Below are 15,629 nucleotides of genomic sequence, written 5' to 3'. Positions count from 1 at the left end.
ATGGTCTCCACCCATTTGGACACATAGTCCACTGCCACCAAAATGTAATTGTTTGAGTATGAAGTTGGGAATGGTCCCATGAAATCAATCCTCCATACGTCAAACAGCTCAAGTTCTAAGATGAATTGTTGTGGCATCTCATTTTTCTTGGGCAGATTTCCAGCCCGCTGACATTATTATAGTTCTTTACTAGCTCTTCTGCATCTTTGAAGATGGTGGGCCAAAAGAACTAGCACTGCAAGACTTTTGATGCGGTTCTTTTTCCTCCAAAATGGCCCCCATAGCAAGAACCACGATAATTCCATAAAACTTCCCTTCCTTCCTCCTCTGAAATACATCTTCTGAGAAATCCATCCGAGCATTTTTTGAATAAGTATGGCTCATCCCAAATGAAATACTTTGCATCATTGATGAGTTTTCTCTTTTGATGCTTGTTGATCATTGAAGGCACTTCCCCAGTAGCCTTAAAATTAGCAATGTCTGTGAACCAGGGTGCCTTGTGAACCAGCATTAATTGCTCATCAAGGAAGAATTTATTGACACTTGATTTGTGGGTGCTACCTTCTTCACAAGGAATTCTAGACAAATGATCTGCTACTTTGTTCTCCACTCCCTTCTTGTCTTTAATCTCAATGTTGAATTCCTGTAATAGCAAAATCCACCTTATCAATCTTGGTTTTGACTCTTGTTTTGCAAGTAAATATTTTAGTGCTGCATGATCAGTAAAAACAATCACTTTAGATCCAATAAGATATTATCTAAACTTGTCAAATGCAAACACTATTGCTATTAGTTCTTTCTCAGTAGTGGTATAATTCCTTTGAGTTTCATTCAAAACCTTGCTGGCTTAATAGATAACATGCACTAAATTGCCTTTCCTCTACCCAGTACTGCCCCAACAGTAAAGTTTGATGCATCACACATCAGTTCAAAAGGCAAATTCCAATAAGGTAGGGCAATAATAGGTGCTAAGAAAAGTTCTCTTTTCAGTGTTTCAAATGCTATTGTGCATTTTTGATTAAACACAAAAGGTGTATCAGAAACTAATAGGTTGCTCAAAGGTTTTGTAATTTTGGAAAAATCTCTAATAAACCTTTTGTAGAAACCAGCATGGCCTAAAAAACTCCTAATTGCCTTGACATTACTAGGTGGAGGTAATTTCTCAATTAATTCCACCTTAGATTTGTCTACTTCTATGCCTTTTTCTGAAATTTTATGGCCAAGGACAATCCCCTTTGTCACCATAAAGTGGCATTTCTCCCAGTTTAGAACTAGGTTTGTCTCTTGGCACCTTTTTAACACTAAGGCAAGATGATTTAGGCAATTGGAGAAGGAATCTCCAAAAACTGAGAAATTATCCATGAAGACTTTAATGAACTTTTTAATCATGTTTGAAAAAATAGACAACATGCATCTTTGGAAAGTTGCAGGGGCATTGCACAATCCAAAAGGCATGTGCCTGTAAGCAAAAACTCCATATGGACAGGTAAATGAGGTTTTCTCTTGATCTCTAGGGTCAACCACTATTTGATTGTATCCCGAGTATCCATCAAGAAAATAGTAATATGCATGTCCTGCCAATCTCTCCAGCATCTGATCTATGAAAGGGAGTGGAAAATGATCTTTTCTAGTTGCCTTATTGAGTTTCCTATAGTCAATTAACATCCTCCAGCCTATTACTGTTCTTGTGGGGATGAGTTCATTCTTCTCATTGCGTACAACTGTGATCCCTCCTTTCTTTGGAATCACATGGACAGGGCTCACCCATGGGCTGTCTGAAATGGGATAGATTACTCCTGCCAGCCATAGCTTCATAACCTCTTTTTGGACCACTTCTTTCATGACAGGATTCAATCTTCTTTGGGCTTGAATGGAGGGTTTGGCATCATCTTCCAGCAAGATCTTATGCATGTATATGGATGAGCTTATCCCTTTTAAGTCAGCAAGGGTCCATCCAATGGCATCTTGGTGCTTTTGCAGCACCTTAATTAATTCCTCTTCCTGTTCTTGACTAAGGGCAGAATTGATGATCACTGGGTAACTTCCTCACTTCCTAAGTATGCATACTTGAGAGTAGGAGGTAGTGCTTTCAGCTCCACTTTGGGTTCTTCTCTCTCCTTTTTCCTCTCCTCCGATGTGCTTGGAATAGACACTTCAGCTGAATTGACATCAGCAACCTCAACATTTAACATGGAATCACCCTTTGTCACTCCATCAAGTGCTTCTTCAAAGGTTTCTTGCACCACAGTTTCCACTGCATCTAGCTTCATACACTCTCCTAGTGACTCTGGTGGATAGCTCATGGCCTTGAATACATTGAATACCATTCTCTCATCATGTAGCCTAAGGGTAAGTTCACCCTTTTGGACATCTATGATGGCTCCAACAGTAGCTAAAAATGGCCTTCCCAAAATTATTGAAGCCTTAGCTTCTTCCTCCATATCCAATACCACAAAGTCAGCAGGGGAGATGAAGTCTCCTACTTTCACTAACAAATCTTATACTATTCCATGAAGGAATTTGAATGACTGATCTGCCAATTAGAGGGCCATTCTTGTTAGTTTGGCTTCCTCAATCTTCATTCTTTTCATCATAGTTAAGGACATCAAATTTATACTTGCTCCCAAGTCACATAAGGCTTTTTCAACTGTTATTTCTCCTATGATGTAGGGAATTTAGAAGCTTCCTGGGTCCTTCAATTTTTGAGACAACTTGTGTTGGAAGATAGCACTACATTCCTCAGTTAATACCACAGTTTCATCATTCCTCCAGCTTCCCTTCTTGGTCATTAATTCCTTCAGAAACTTAGCATAGAGTGGCATTTGCTCTAGTACTTCTGCACAGAGAATGTTGATCTGAAGTTTCTTGAAGATCTCCAAAAATTTGGAGAATTGGCTGTCCTTTACATTCTTTATTAGGCGTTGAGGATAAGGAGCCTTTGGGACATATGGCCTTAGAACTTCTTTCTCTTCTGATGGGTTGGGAGCAGGTGTTTGGGCTTCTTCCTTGGCATTTGAACTACCCTCTGCCTTCTCTTCTTGAGTCTCCCTTGAAGTCTCTTTCAATTCCTTTCCGCTTCTGAGGGTAATAGCTTTGCATTCCTCTCTTGAAGTTGTCCTGGTGGCATTACCTGAACTGTAGTCAGGAGCTTGCTTGGACAAGTATCCAATTTGTGCTTCAAGTTTCTGAGTGGTAGCATCTTGATTTTGCAGATTGGATATCATTTCCTCCTTGAATTTCTTCATGTCTTCAAACTCCTTGCAAAGGTTTGCAAGCATAGCTTCTATTTTGGCCATTCTGTCATCATCATGTGGTGATGGTTGGTTGGACGTGGGGTGTTAAGAGTGGTTATTGTGGTTTTGGTACGGTGGCTGTGAGTAAGTGTTTTGTGTGGTCTGGTATGATTTTTGGTTGGAGTGTTGGTGAGTGGAGTTGTTATACTGGTTTGGATTATGGGGTCTGTGGTCTTGGCCTTGGTTTTGTTGGTTCCCCCACCCAAAGTTTGGGTGGTTCCTCCAACCAGAGTTATACGTTTTAGAATATGGATCATGAGCTTGCCTAGATGAATTTTCAAGGTAATTAGCTTCCTCCTAGTTAACTCATTCTTCTGTGTCCAACTCTCCTTGAGGTGATGGTTGAGTGTGGATAGCTGCAGCCTGATTCTTCTCCATTTGCTTGGTCAATTCAGCCAGTTGCTTGGTGATCATCTTATTCTGGGCCAGGATTGCATCCATATGGTTTAATTTCAAGATTCCCCTGTTGTTGCTTCAGTCTGAGGCATAAAAATACTCATTGTTAGCCACTGTCTCTATAACATCAATGGCTTCTTCAATGGTCTTCTTCTTGTTAAGGGAACCTCGAGATGAGTGGTATATAGCTTTCTTTGATTCACAATTCAGCCCTTCATAAAAGATATGAAGTTGCATTCACTCATTAAACATATCAGGGGGCATTTTCTTGTCAAATCTTTGAATCTCTCCCAGGCTTCATAAATAGTCTCACCATCCTGCTGTCTGAATGTCTGCACTTCAGTTCTCAGCCTATTTACTTTTTGTGGAGGGTAGAACCTTGTTAAGAATCTATTCACTACATCCTCCCAGGTTATCAAGCTTTCCTTGGAAAATGATTCTAGCCATTTTGATGCTTTGTCCCTCAAAGAAAATGGAAACAATAGCAATCTATAGGTGTCAAGATGAACACCATTAGATTTAACTGTGTCACATATCTTTTGGAATTTAGTGAGATGCTCATTAGGGTCCTTGATGAGAGAACTTTTGCGTGGTCTAGAAATTTGCAGATAAATCCTCGTTGCAAGTATAGCTTCTAAACCAACAAAAGTCCTTTCATACAAACGTTTTGGTTGTCACAAGTAACAAACCCCTTTAAAATTGATAACCGAGTATTTAAACCTCGGGTCGTCTTCTCAAGGAATTGCAGGGAGGTGTTCATATTATTGGTTATGAGTCTTGTAAATTGGGGGTTTTGGAAAGAAGGAGCAAGTAATGTAAGATAACAAGTCGTTAAAATAATAAATAACAAAGCTTTTGGCAAGGTATAAGAACTGGAAGTCCTATCCAGGTTATCCTTATCAGTTGTGATGAAAATTGGATTTTTCTCCCACTTTGTTAACCTCTAACTATGAAGGTAAGTTAAGTGGATGAATTAATTTTTATTCCTCAGATCCTAGTCTTTCCTTGAGAAAAGTTAGAGTTATTGGAACTCGAATTAATTCTTGAAGAATTCTAATTTTCAATTAACAATGAGTTTGATAACTCAAGTGTCTCCAATGACTCAACCAAAGACAAGAGGGAAAATTCTAAATTAAATTAAAAGCATCAATATAAATAAAGCAAAGCAATCTTAAATCTGAAATACCTCAAATAATATTAATTAAGAAAATCATAACATGAATGTAGCATAAGCCAAATAGGCAACATAACTAATATAAGCATTAAAGTATCTGAAAGTAAGAGATAAATATAAAGTAAAAGAACATTGAACCTGGGATTGAGAGGCACTCCTAAAACTAAGAGAAATCCTAAATCCTAATCCTAAGAGAGAGGAGAGAACCTCTCTCTCTAAAAACTACATCTAAATCCTATGAAAAGTGAATTATGAAAAACCTGTTTATGAATGAATGGATTCTCCCACTTTATAGCCTCTAATCTATGTTTTCTGGGCTGCAAATTGGGTCAGAAACAGCCCAGAATTCTCTGGTTGCAAATTCAAACATGCTGATTTTTTCTCACTGCGACGCGGCCGCGTGGAGCACGAGTTCGCGTCGCCTAGCGTTAGGGAAACTATGGCATATTATATATCAAATCAAAGCCCCGGACGTTATCTTTCCAACGCAACTAGAACCGCGTCATTTGGATCTCTGTAGCTAAAGTTATAGCCGTTTGAGTGCGAAGAGGTTAGGCTGGACAGCTTAGCAATTTCTCCAACTTCTTGTATTCCTTCCACTTTTGCATGCTTCCTTTCCATCCTCTGAGCCATTCCTGCCCTGTAATCTTTGAAATCACTTAACACATATATCAAGGCATCTAATGGTAATAAGAGAGGATTAAACATAGGGAACTTAAGGCCAAAGAAGCATGTTTTCAATTAAAGCACATAATTAGGAAGGCAAATGTAAAACCATGCAAATAGTATGAATAAATGGGTAAAGAGTTGATAAAATCCACTCAATTGAGCACAAGATAAACCATAAAATAGTGGTTTATCAACCTCCCCACACTTAAACAATAGCATGTCCTCATGCTAAGTTCAAGAGAAGCTATAAAGATGAAGAGGAATGGTAAAACATATGAAATGCAACCTATCTATATGAATGCAACTACATGCAAAATGTTTTTATCTACTTGGTTTAAAAATAAATAAGTTCTCCAAGACAAACAAAAATCAGATTTCACTAATTCAAATTATACAATAAAAGACAAGTAAACTTGTAAGAAGATAGCTCATGAAAGCAGGGAACATAGAATTGAGCACTAAACCCTTACTGGTAGTGTATATCACTCTAACTCTCAAGTGTCTAGGGTCAATCACTCTACTCTTCTCTAATCATGCTTTCTAAACCTTGTTCTTCATCTAACCAATCAACAAGTATTTATTGTACCAATGCAAACATCATGAGGTCTTTTCAAGGTTGTAATGGGGCGAAGGTAAGGGTGAGGGTATATATATGGCTAAGTCAGCTATAAATTGAATCTTTGACTAACCTAAGCTTTCACCTAACATACATATACTCTATATAATTCTAATTCATGCCTAGCTACCCAAAATTCCCACTTTTGCATCACATACTCATGTATCAACTTTTCTTTTTAATTTATCACATGTGCATTGATTTTTCATTAACTTAACATTGGGGTAATTTTGTCCCCTTATTTAATTTGCTCTTTTTTTTCTTTTTCTCTTTCTTTCTTTTTTTTTTAAATAGAAAAATAAACATAACTTATCAATGCACATGAATTTTTAATTTTTCTAGTCTCACATGAGTAGGTACCCAAATTCCAAATATTTTATCAAATTAAAAATATAACACTTTCCCTTATTAACCCATGTTCCCACATTTTTCTCACACTTAATTAACACACTATCTTAAGCTAACCAAAGATTCAATTGGGATAATTAATTTGTTTTCCGCTTAAGGCTAGTGATGTGGTAAAATATAGAACAAATGGGGATTAAAAAGCTCAAGGTGGCTAACAAGGGTGATGTAAAGGGTAGGCTTATTTGGGATAAGTGAGATAAAATCAAATAATGGCCTCAATAATATGCAAACATGTAAATACACTAAATAGTGGACATATAGAATGGAACAAAGCAAAGATTGCAATCATAGTGAAGAAAACACACAAGAATAAAAATTTATGGTTAAATAATGTAACCATGTAAATAAGCTCAAAATCTCACAGGTTGTGTGTTCTTTGGCTCAAAAAACCATGTTCCAATTACAACTTCAAATAAATTTAACACAAGTTTTGATTTAAATTAGTGAAATACTATAAAAATTTCTTGAAAAAGAAAATATTATTTCAACCAAGTAGTAACTAAATGCATAAAATCAAATAAACATGCAATCAAACATGCAAATGCAACAACTAACAAGAAAAATAAACCATTGGTGTTGAGATAGAAGAGTAACTAACCCATGGAGATTGGTATCGACCTCCCCACACTTAAAGATTGCAATGTCCTCGGTGCATGATGAGATGTGCAGGTGGACGGGTTATTCCAACTGATGATTTCCTTCAAGGATTGTGCAGATGGACTTGTTTGTCTCCCCTTTTAGAAGTTTCTCCCTTTTTTCGTCTTCGGTGGTCAGCCTGAAAGAAGAGAAAAAGAAGAACAGTAATACCCAGAAGTAAAGATAAGAAAATAAATGAAGTATGGGTGGGTTAATGCCAAATGATAAGGGTCTCAATTACATGGAAGCTTCAACATGTACGTGAGAAAACAATAGAAGCCATGGCATACCAATGGTGCAAAATTTGCAACAATGGGAAAGGGAGTGGGGGAGGAGAGATAATATAAATTCATGTCAATGCAAAAGTAATACAAATATAAAAGATTGGCATTGATTTAAATAATATTACTCAATCAGAATTAAACAAGTCACTAAGCACCAAGAAAATACCAGAAAAGATGTAACAGTTGAATAAGAACATTTGAACAACAATGGTAAAATAATAAATTTAGAAAAATAAAAATATGCAATGAATAAAAGTATGCAAATAAATTAAATAAAATAAAATGAAAATGAAAAAGGATGAGAAGTTAAAAAGATGAAGAAAAAGAAAGTAAGAAAGGAGAGAGAAAGAAGAAAAGATAGAAGAAATTAGGATTTGGGAAGGAAAAAGATAAGATATTTTTGGTAGAGTTGGATGAGCTGTGCGGCGCGAGCGACGCGGACGCGTGGGGTATGCGTTCACGCGAGCAGCGCTTAAATGATTCGATGCGGTCGCGTCGGTCACGCGGACGCGTGACATGATCCGTGCGAGTAGCGCGAGGGCAGCCGCGCGCTCGCACAACTCTCTGTTCGAAACTCTTTTGGCCAAAATATTGGGTGACGCAGTCGCGTGGTCGACGCGATCGCATGAATGGCCTTATTTCTAATATGATGCGGACGCGTGGGGCACGCGTTCGCGTGGTAAGGTCTGTGCGTCTAGCGCCAGTCCAGCATCACTCCAGCTCATCTTTCAGCCATGCATCCTTTTGACGTCGATTTTCAGGTCACGCGGCCGCGTGGGTGACGCGGTCACGTGGGAGGCATTTTTCCCACATGACGTGGACGCGTCGGCGACGCTGCCGCGTCGCGTGCGTGTTTTTGTTTTTTATAATCTGAAAAAAAATGCAGAATGCAGTGTTAATATGAATGTTATGCAAAACTCCAGGTTCAATACAATAAAATAAAATAAAAACAAACAAAATGAAATAAAATTGAAAAAGGAATGATCATACCATGGTGGGTTGTCTCCCACCTAGCACTTTTAGTTAAAGTCCTTAAGTTGGACATTTGATGAGCTTCCTGTTATGGTGGCTTGTGCTTGAACTCATCCAGGAATCTCCACCAATGTTTGTAATTTCAATGGCCCCCGGGATCCCAAACTAGGCATGTAAAGCCCTTAAGAAGCTTCAAACAGATTCTTAGGCTCTCGGGGTGACAAATGTCAGAGCAGATTCCAGGATCCCAAATCTTGCTTTTATACCCATTTTTGTTGGGATTTGTATTTTTCCAGCCGGGTGATAAGTAATTTGAATTCTCACTGCAGCTACCAAATAGCTTCCTAGTCCCATTCAATTGAGCTCTACACCAACCTTTGCATTTAAAATTAAAGCTTCCAACCATAATGAACCTTGCAGGACAATTCTTACCACTGACCATCTTCCTCTTACTCTTAATGCCACAAAGAGCTCTAAGTTGACCATCCGTCTCCAGTAGCCCATATTCAAGTGGAATTAGAAAGCTAAGGGATATGAATTTTACCCACTTGAATGTTGTGAAGGATGATGGAAACTTAGGGGGAGGGGTCTCCAATAACTTTGGCAAGGTGATTTCAAGCTCCACTCCCTTGTGCTCTTCCTCTTGGTAGCTTTTCTCCAATTCAATCTCTTCTTTATTGCTTACCAAGGGCATGGGAGGCTGTGCTTCTTCTTCTTTAATCTCCATCTCTTGATCGACCTCTTCTAAGTCCTTAGTCATGATATGCATTGGAGGTTGTACACCCTCCTCAACATCAATTTCAATCGCCTTGGAAGGAGGTTTTATAACCTGACTTTCCCATGGAGGTTCAGCATCTCCTAAGTCTTCAACCATTTCTTCCTCTGCAACTATTATGGCTTCCTCCACTTGTTTCAATACAAAGCCATGTTCCTCATTGTCCACTAAAGTTTCTAGTGTTTCCTTCATGCTTTGCTCTTCTTTTGATTCTCCACATATAGCCATGGGAGTTCTTTGAGTGCTCAGATATTGGAAAGCTATTATATTTACTAACTGGCCTAAGGCGGTCGCGAAATTTAGCACACTCTTATTCATCCTTTCTTGCCTTTGAAGAATAACACGAAGTCTGTCATCCATTGGAGGTTGGGGTGGATATGAGGATTCATTGGTTGGGAGAGAGGGTTCATAATAGGAAGGTGGTTCATCTTGATAATGATATGGAGATGGTGAATATTGAGGTGGTGGTTCTGTGTATGGTTCATTTGGCTCATAAGGTGGTTGGTATGGCGGATACGGGTTAGGGTCATATGGAGGTGAATGGTTGTAGTTGGCTTGTGAGTGTGGTGGTTCAAAGTTGTGTTGAGGAGGTTCATAGGCATATGATAGGGGTCCATCATATCTATCATCTTGGTATGCATCACAGAATGGTTGTTGGTTATAGTGCATTGGAGGGGGTTGTTGCCAAGAGGGTTGATCAAATCCTTGTGGCTCCTCCCATCTTTGATTTTTCCAACCTTGATGTCTATTTTCATTATAGTTTCCTCTTCCTGCAACATAATTGTAACCAGACTCATAGCCAAAGGGGTGAGAGTTCATAGTAGCAGATAAAATTGAAAACGAAAATGAAAACAAATTCAAATTAAAAGGTTATTGAAATTTAAATTTTGAATTTGAAAATTAAATTTTTGAAATTTGAAATTTGAAATTTTGAATTTTGAATTTTTTGAAAATTAAATTTTGAAATTTGATTTTTTGAAACAAGATAAGATAAGATTTTTGAAAGAGATATGATTTTTGAAAAATATTTGAATTTTAAATTTTTTTTAAATTTGAATTTTGAAAATTGAAAATTGAAAATTGATTTGAGTTTTAAATTTTGAATTTTTGAATTTAATGAGGAAAGAGAAAAATAATAAAATGACACTAAACTTGAAATTTTTAGATTAAAACAAAGAAAACAAATAAGAACAACTTGAAGGTCAAGATGAACACGAAGAGCTACTTGAAGATCAAAATGAACACAAAAAATTTTTTTTTGAAAATTTTTTTTATAACTAAATAAAAACCAATAACCTCTTAATTTATGAAAAAGTAAAAATAAAAACAAATAAACAAGCAAAAAAAATAAATATTTACAATAACCAATAATAAGGCACACGTTTGCAATTCCCCGGCAACGGCGCCATTTTGATGAGAGAACTTTTGCGTGGTCTAGAAATTTGCAGATAAATCCTCGTTGCAAGTATAGCTTCTAAACCAACAAAAGTCCTTTCATACAAACGTTTTGGTTGTCACAAGTAACAAACCCCTTTAAAATTGATAATCGAGTATTTAAACCTCGGGTCGTCTTCTCAAGGAATTGCAGGGAGGTGTTCTTATTATTGGTTATGAGTCTTGTAAATTGGGGATTTTGGAAAGAAGGAGCAAGTAATGTAAGATAACAAGTCGTTAAAATAATAAATAACAAAACTCTTGGCAAGGTATGAGAACTGGAAGTCCTATCCTGGTTATCCTTATCAGTTGTGATGAGAATTGGATTTTTCTCCCACTTTGTTAACCTCTAACTATGAAGGTAAGTTAAGTGGATGAATTAATTTTTATTCCTCAGATCCTAGTCTTTCCTTGAGAAAAGTTAGAGTTATTGGAACTCGAATTAATTCTTGAAGAATTCCAATTTTCAATCAACAATGAGTTTGATAACTCAAGTGTCTCCAATGACTCAACCAAAGCCATGAGGGAAAATTATAAATTAAATTAAAAGCATCAATATAAATAAAGCAAAGCAATCTTAAATCTGAAATACCTCAAATAATATTAATTAAGAAAATCATAACATGAATGTAGCATAAGCCAAATAGGCAACATAACTAATATAAGCATTAAAGTATCTGAAAGTAAGAGATAAATATAAAGTAAAAGAACATTAAACCTGGGATTGAGAGGCACTCCTAAAACTAAGAGAAATCCTAAATCCTAATCCTAAGAGAGAGGAGAGAACCTCTCTCTCTAAAAACTACATCTAAATCCTATGAAAAGTGAATTATAAAAAACCTGTTTATGAATGAATGGATTCCCCCACTTTATAGCCTCTAATCTGTGTTTTCTGGGCCGCAAACTGGGTCAGAAACAGCCCAGAATTCGCTGGTTGCGAATTCAAACACGCTGATTTTTCGTCACTGCAACGCGGCCGCGTAGAGCAGGCGTTCGCGTCTCCTAGAATCAGGGCAACTATGGCATATTATATATCAAATCGAAGCCCCAGACGTTAGCTTTCCAACGCAACTAAAACCGTATCATTTGGACCTCTGTAGCTAAAGTTATAGCCATTTGAGTGCGAAGAGGTCAGGCTGGATAGCTTAGCAATTTCTCCAACTTCTTGTATTCCTTCCACTTTTGCATGCTTCCTTTCCATCCTCTGAGCCATTCCTGCCCTGTAATCTCTAAAATCACTTAACACACATATCAAGGCATCTAATGGTAATAAGAGAGGATTAAACATAGGGAACTTAAGGCCAAAGAAGCATGTTTTCAATCAAAGCACATAATTAGGAAGGCAAATGTAAAACCATGCAAATAGTATGAATAAGTGGGTAAAGAGTTGATAAAATCCACTCAATTGAGCAGAAGATAAACCATAAAATAGTGGTTTATCAGTCCTCTTGGGCACTTCCTCCAAAAGAATAGTTGTTTTGCACAAGAGTTATGAGCTGAGGCATCAATTCAAAATTATTAGCATGGATAGTTGGCTTTTAAATGCTGCTACCACAGTTTCCTAGGTTTGGATTAATGTGGGATCCTAGAACTCTCCTCTCTTGTCCAGCAGGGTTGGCTCCACCTCTTCTGGCATGATTATTCACCTCTCCTTCATGATGGTTTTCCATATCATCCTCCATGGTTATATCCCAAGTCTTCCTCCTCTTCTTCTGCACCAATAGCCCTCTTTCCTCTTGCTTCCCTCCTTAATCTCAGGAAGGTTCTTCCCAGTTTACTATTAAACGAGGTTGAAGTTTCCTTTCTCCTACCTGTCATACAAGGAACAAGTACAAGAAACAACAAATGCAGAGTTCACTAAATCTGAGTATAGTTAGCTTGGTTAGAGCAATTTATCAAATGGTTAGTGGGTTAGCTTGCTGGAAAGTAAGTAAATAAAGAAAAATAAAGAGAAACAACTAAAATTGCAGCAAAACGAAAATGAACAGCTGAAATTAAAATTTCAATTAATCAAAAGAAAAGAAAAGTGTTCAATCTAGTTATCCACCAATTTAGTAATTGTTAATACATAACCAATCCCCGGCGACGGTGCCATAAACTTGATTCACTCGAAAACTGTCTTTCAACAATTTCCTACCGGCAAGTGCACCGGTTTGTCGTCAAGTAAAAACTCACTGTAGAGTGAGGTCGAATCCCACAGGAATTGGTTGGTTGATCAATGTTAATTGCAGAATTGTTCTAGTTGAGCGAAATCGAAATTGAATTGAGATTGCAGAATGTAAATTGGCGGGAAACTTAAATTACAAGAAATTAAAGGAACAGAAATTAAAATTGAAAGAAAGTAAACAATAGAAACTTAAATGGCAAGAAATTAAATGGGAATGGGGAAATTGAGCATGAAATTAAAAAGCATAATGTAAACAGAATGGGTAAGATCAGAGATGGGGATTCATTGGTTTTAGGAGATATTGAATTCTTCGGATCAAATCATTTTCATCTCTTCCTCCATCAATGCATTCATTGACATTGCTTTGAAATCTTAGATGATTGGATCCCAATGTCTTGGCTCACCAATCTCTCTAAGCATGAATAATTGCCCAACATCTTGATTTAATTGCTCATGGGAAGAGTTGAAGTTCGGTCACTGATTATACTACACAAATTCGTAGATCAAAGTATTGGTAGGATTAAATGTAACAATATCCATCCAACCCCCAATCTAATCCAATGTGAGAAAGTAATTCTAGCATGAATTCTTCATCCCTCTCTCAAGGATCCGAAGAATTCCAATTATGGATAGCTTCTCTGTCAAGACAACTATCCAATTGAATTAAGATCGAAAGCTTTCTAACAAAAATCAAGAGAAAAGAAAGAAGAAGAAGATGAAAACTACTATTGATCCATTGAATTACAATAGAGCTCCCTAACCCAATGAAAGGGGTTTAGTTGTTCATAGCTCTCAAAATGGAAAATGGAATTGAAAGATACATTGCTGAATTCAAAGAAGTGCCGAAAATTAAAAGTGAAAAAAAGTCCTTTCAAACTTAAATTCTAAGCTATTTATACACTTTCTTCCATTGATCTTCAATCTCAGAATTGGGCTTTTGGCCTTGATGGAATTGGGTTGAAGTTGCTCAAATTTGTTTCCCTTGATGTTGAGAAGAGATCTGTTTGAATTGCAAAGTTCTGGTGTTCAAGTTGGAGTCAATGTTTGATGGCCAACGTTGACTCAAACACCTTTTTCAAAAACCAGATATACCTGCTGTCATTGGCGTTTGACTCAATGTTGGAGGGCTAACGTTCTGCTACCCATGCATACGCATGCACCACGCGTATGTGTGAAGGCTGTGATTTTGCTTATTCATGCGTGGGCGTACACCACGCTTACACGTGCATTGCCATTTTTCCCATCCACACGTACGTGTCACTGACGCGTGCGCGTCGATTCATGTTTCTCAATTCCAAATTCTAGGCTCCTCATCACAGACGTTGGAGGCAATGTTTGAGGCAACGTTTGACCTCCAACGTTCGTTTGGGGACGCGTACGCGTAACCCACGCGTACGCATGGATGGTCAATTTTGCCATTCCACGCTTGCGCGTGACTCATACTTGCGCGTGGATATAGAAATTTTCCTCTTTCACGTGTACGCGTCTATGTCGCTCAAAAATCCTTTAGCTCCAGAATTGAACATTTTCAATGACGTTGGAGGTAACGTTGGTTCACCAACGTTCCCTCCAATGTTGGCACCCATGTTTTCTTCTTCCAAAACGTTGCCTTCAACATTGATGGGCCAACGTTGGCTCCAACGATGGCCTCTCCTTCTCTTCTTCCTTGCTCTTTTTCTGCTTCTTTCTTCCTATCATCAACCAAACAAACTCATCAAAGCCTTGGCCCAAGTCATGAGAATTCTCATCATTCTTAGCACACAAGTAATTATAGCATAATTCTCATGAAATTGCATCAAATTAACTATGGTTGGATGAATCCAAGCATACTTGAATTTATACCCCAATTGCACACTTATAACTCAAGAAAGTGCCTAAAACCTATTAAAAACAAAGAAAAAGGCTAGTGAAACTAGCCTAAGATGCCCTGGCATCATAAGCGTAGCCATATATCTTCTTGTAGTCATCAACAGCCACGCTTATTAAGCGTAACTATATATCACCCTATTGGTGATTAATGCGCATTATGTTGTGTTTTTCTATGCTTTTTCACATAAAAAATGAATTCACAATGATTAATTATGATGTATTTTGGTGCTTTAGTAGTATATTACTTTGATTTTTTATATGATGAATTTTGTAGAAAATGGTAGAAAAAGAAGCAAAAAGCACAACACAAGCTCAAAAAAAGAAGAGGAGATTTTGGACACACTTTGGAACCTTAGGCCACGCTTTGAACTATGAAGCAAGATCGAAGCAAGTTAAGGGCATTGGTAACGCCCATAATCAAAAGTGTTATCCAACGTGGGTGCTGGCAACATAAAGCATGCATGAATTATAAAGCAAGCATGAATGAAATGTGGGCGTTGGTAACGCCCAAAACAAGGGGCGCCCAAGTGTAACAATGCCCATGTCACAAGAGTTTCTCCTGGAGGTATAAAAGTTGGAGTTGGCAATGCCAGGAAGGAAGGGCGCCTTATTACGCCTTCGACTTGTTTGCAAAATGCTTGACTGACCTCTTCATAATCCAAGAAGGATAACTTGAGCTACAAAGCTCCAAATGAGGTGATTCTAGTGGCATTGAAAAGTAGACATCCAGAGATTTTCAACAATATATAATAGTATATGGTGGACATTTATTTCTAGCCTTAGAAGCTGGCATTAGGAACGCCCATTATAAGGGGCATTATCCACAGTAACACCTGTGACCCTGTCATGTTGACCTCTTCCTCTTCAAAGGGGGCATAACTTGAGCTATAGAGGTCCAAATGATGCGCTTTCAGTGGCGTTAGAAAGTTGACATCT

General features: G+C 37.7%; 1 non-coding gene across 1 annotated transcript; it reads left to right on the top strand.

The window, feature by feature from the left end:
* Nucleotides 1–3,935: 3,935 nt before the first annotated feature.
* LOC148553043 (small nucleolar RNA R71) lies at nucleotides 3,936–4,042 on the top strand. Its single transcript, XR_015892837.1, has one exon. It is a non-coding gene; the product is annotated as a small nucleolar RNA R71 (small nucleolar RNA).
* The last annotated feature ends 11,587 nt before the right edge of the window (nucleotides 4,043–15,629 follow it).

Source organism: Arachis ipaensis, chromosome B7 (assembly GCF_059453495.1).
Source record: "Arachis ipaensis isolate K30076 ecotype BB chromosome B7, ASM5945349v1, whole genome shotgun sequence".
Lineage (NCBI taxonomy): Eukaryota > Viridiplantae > Streptophyta > Magnoliopsida > Fabales > Fabaceae > Arachis > Arachis ipaensis.
Note: the sequence above shows the minus strand (reverse complement) of the source record. Positions and strands in the feature narration are given on the sequence as shown.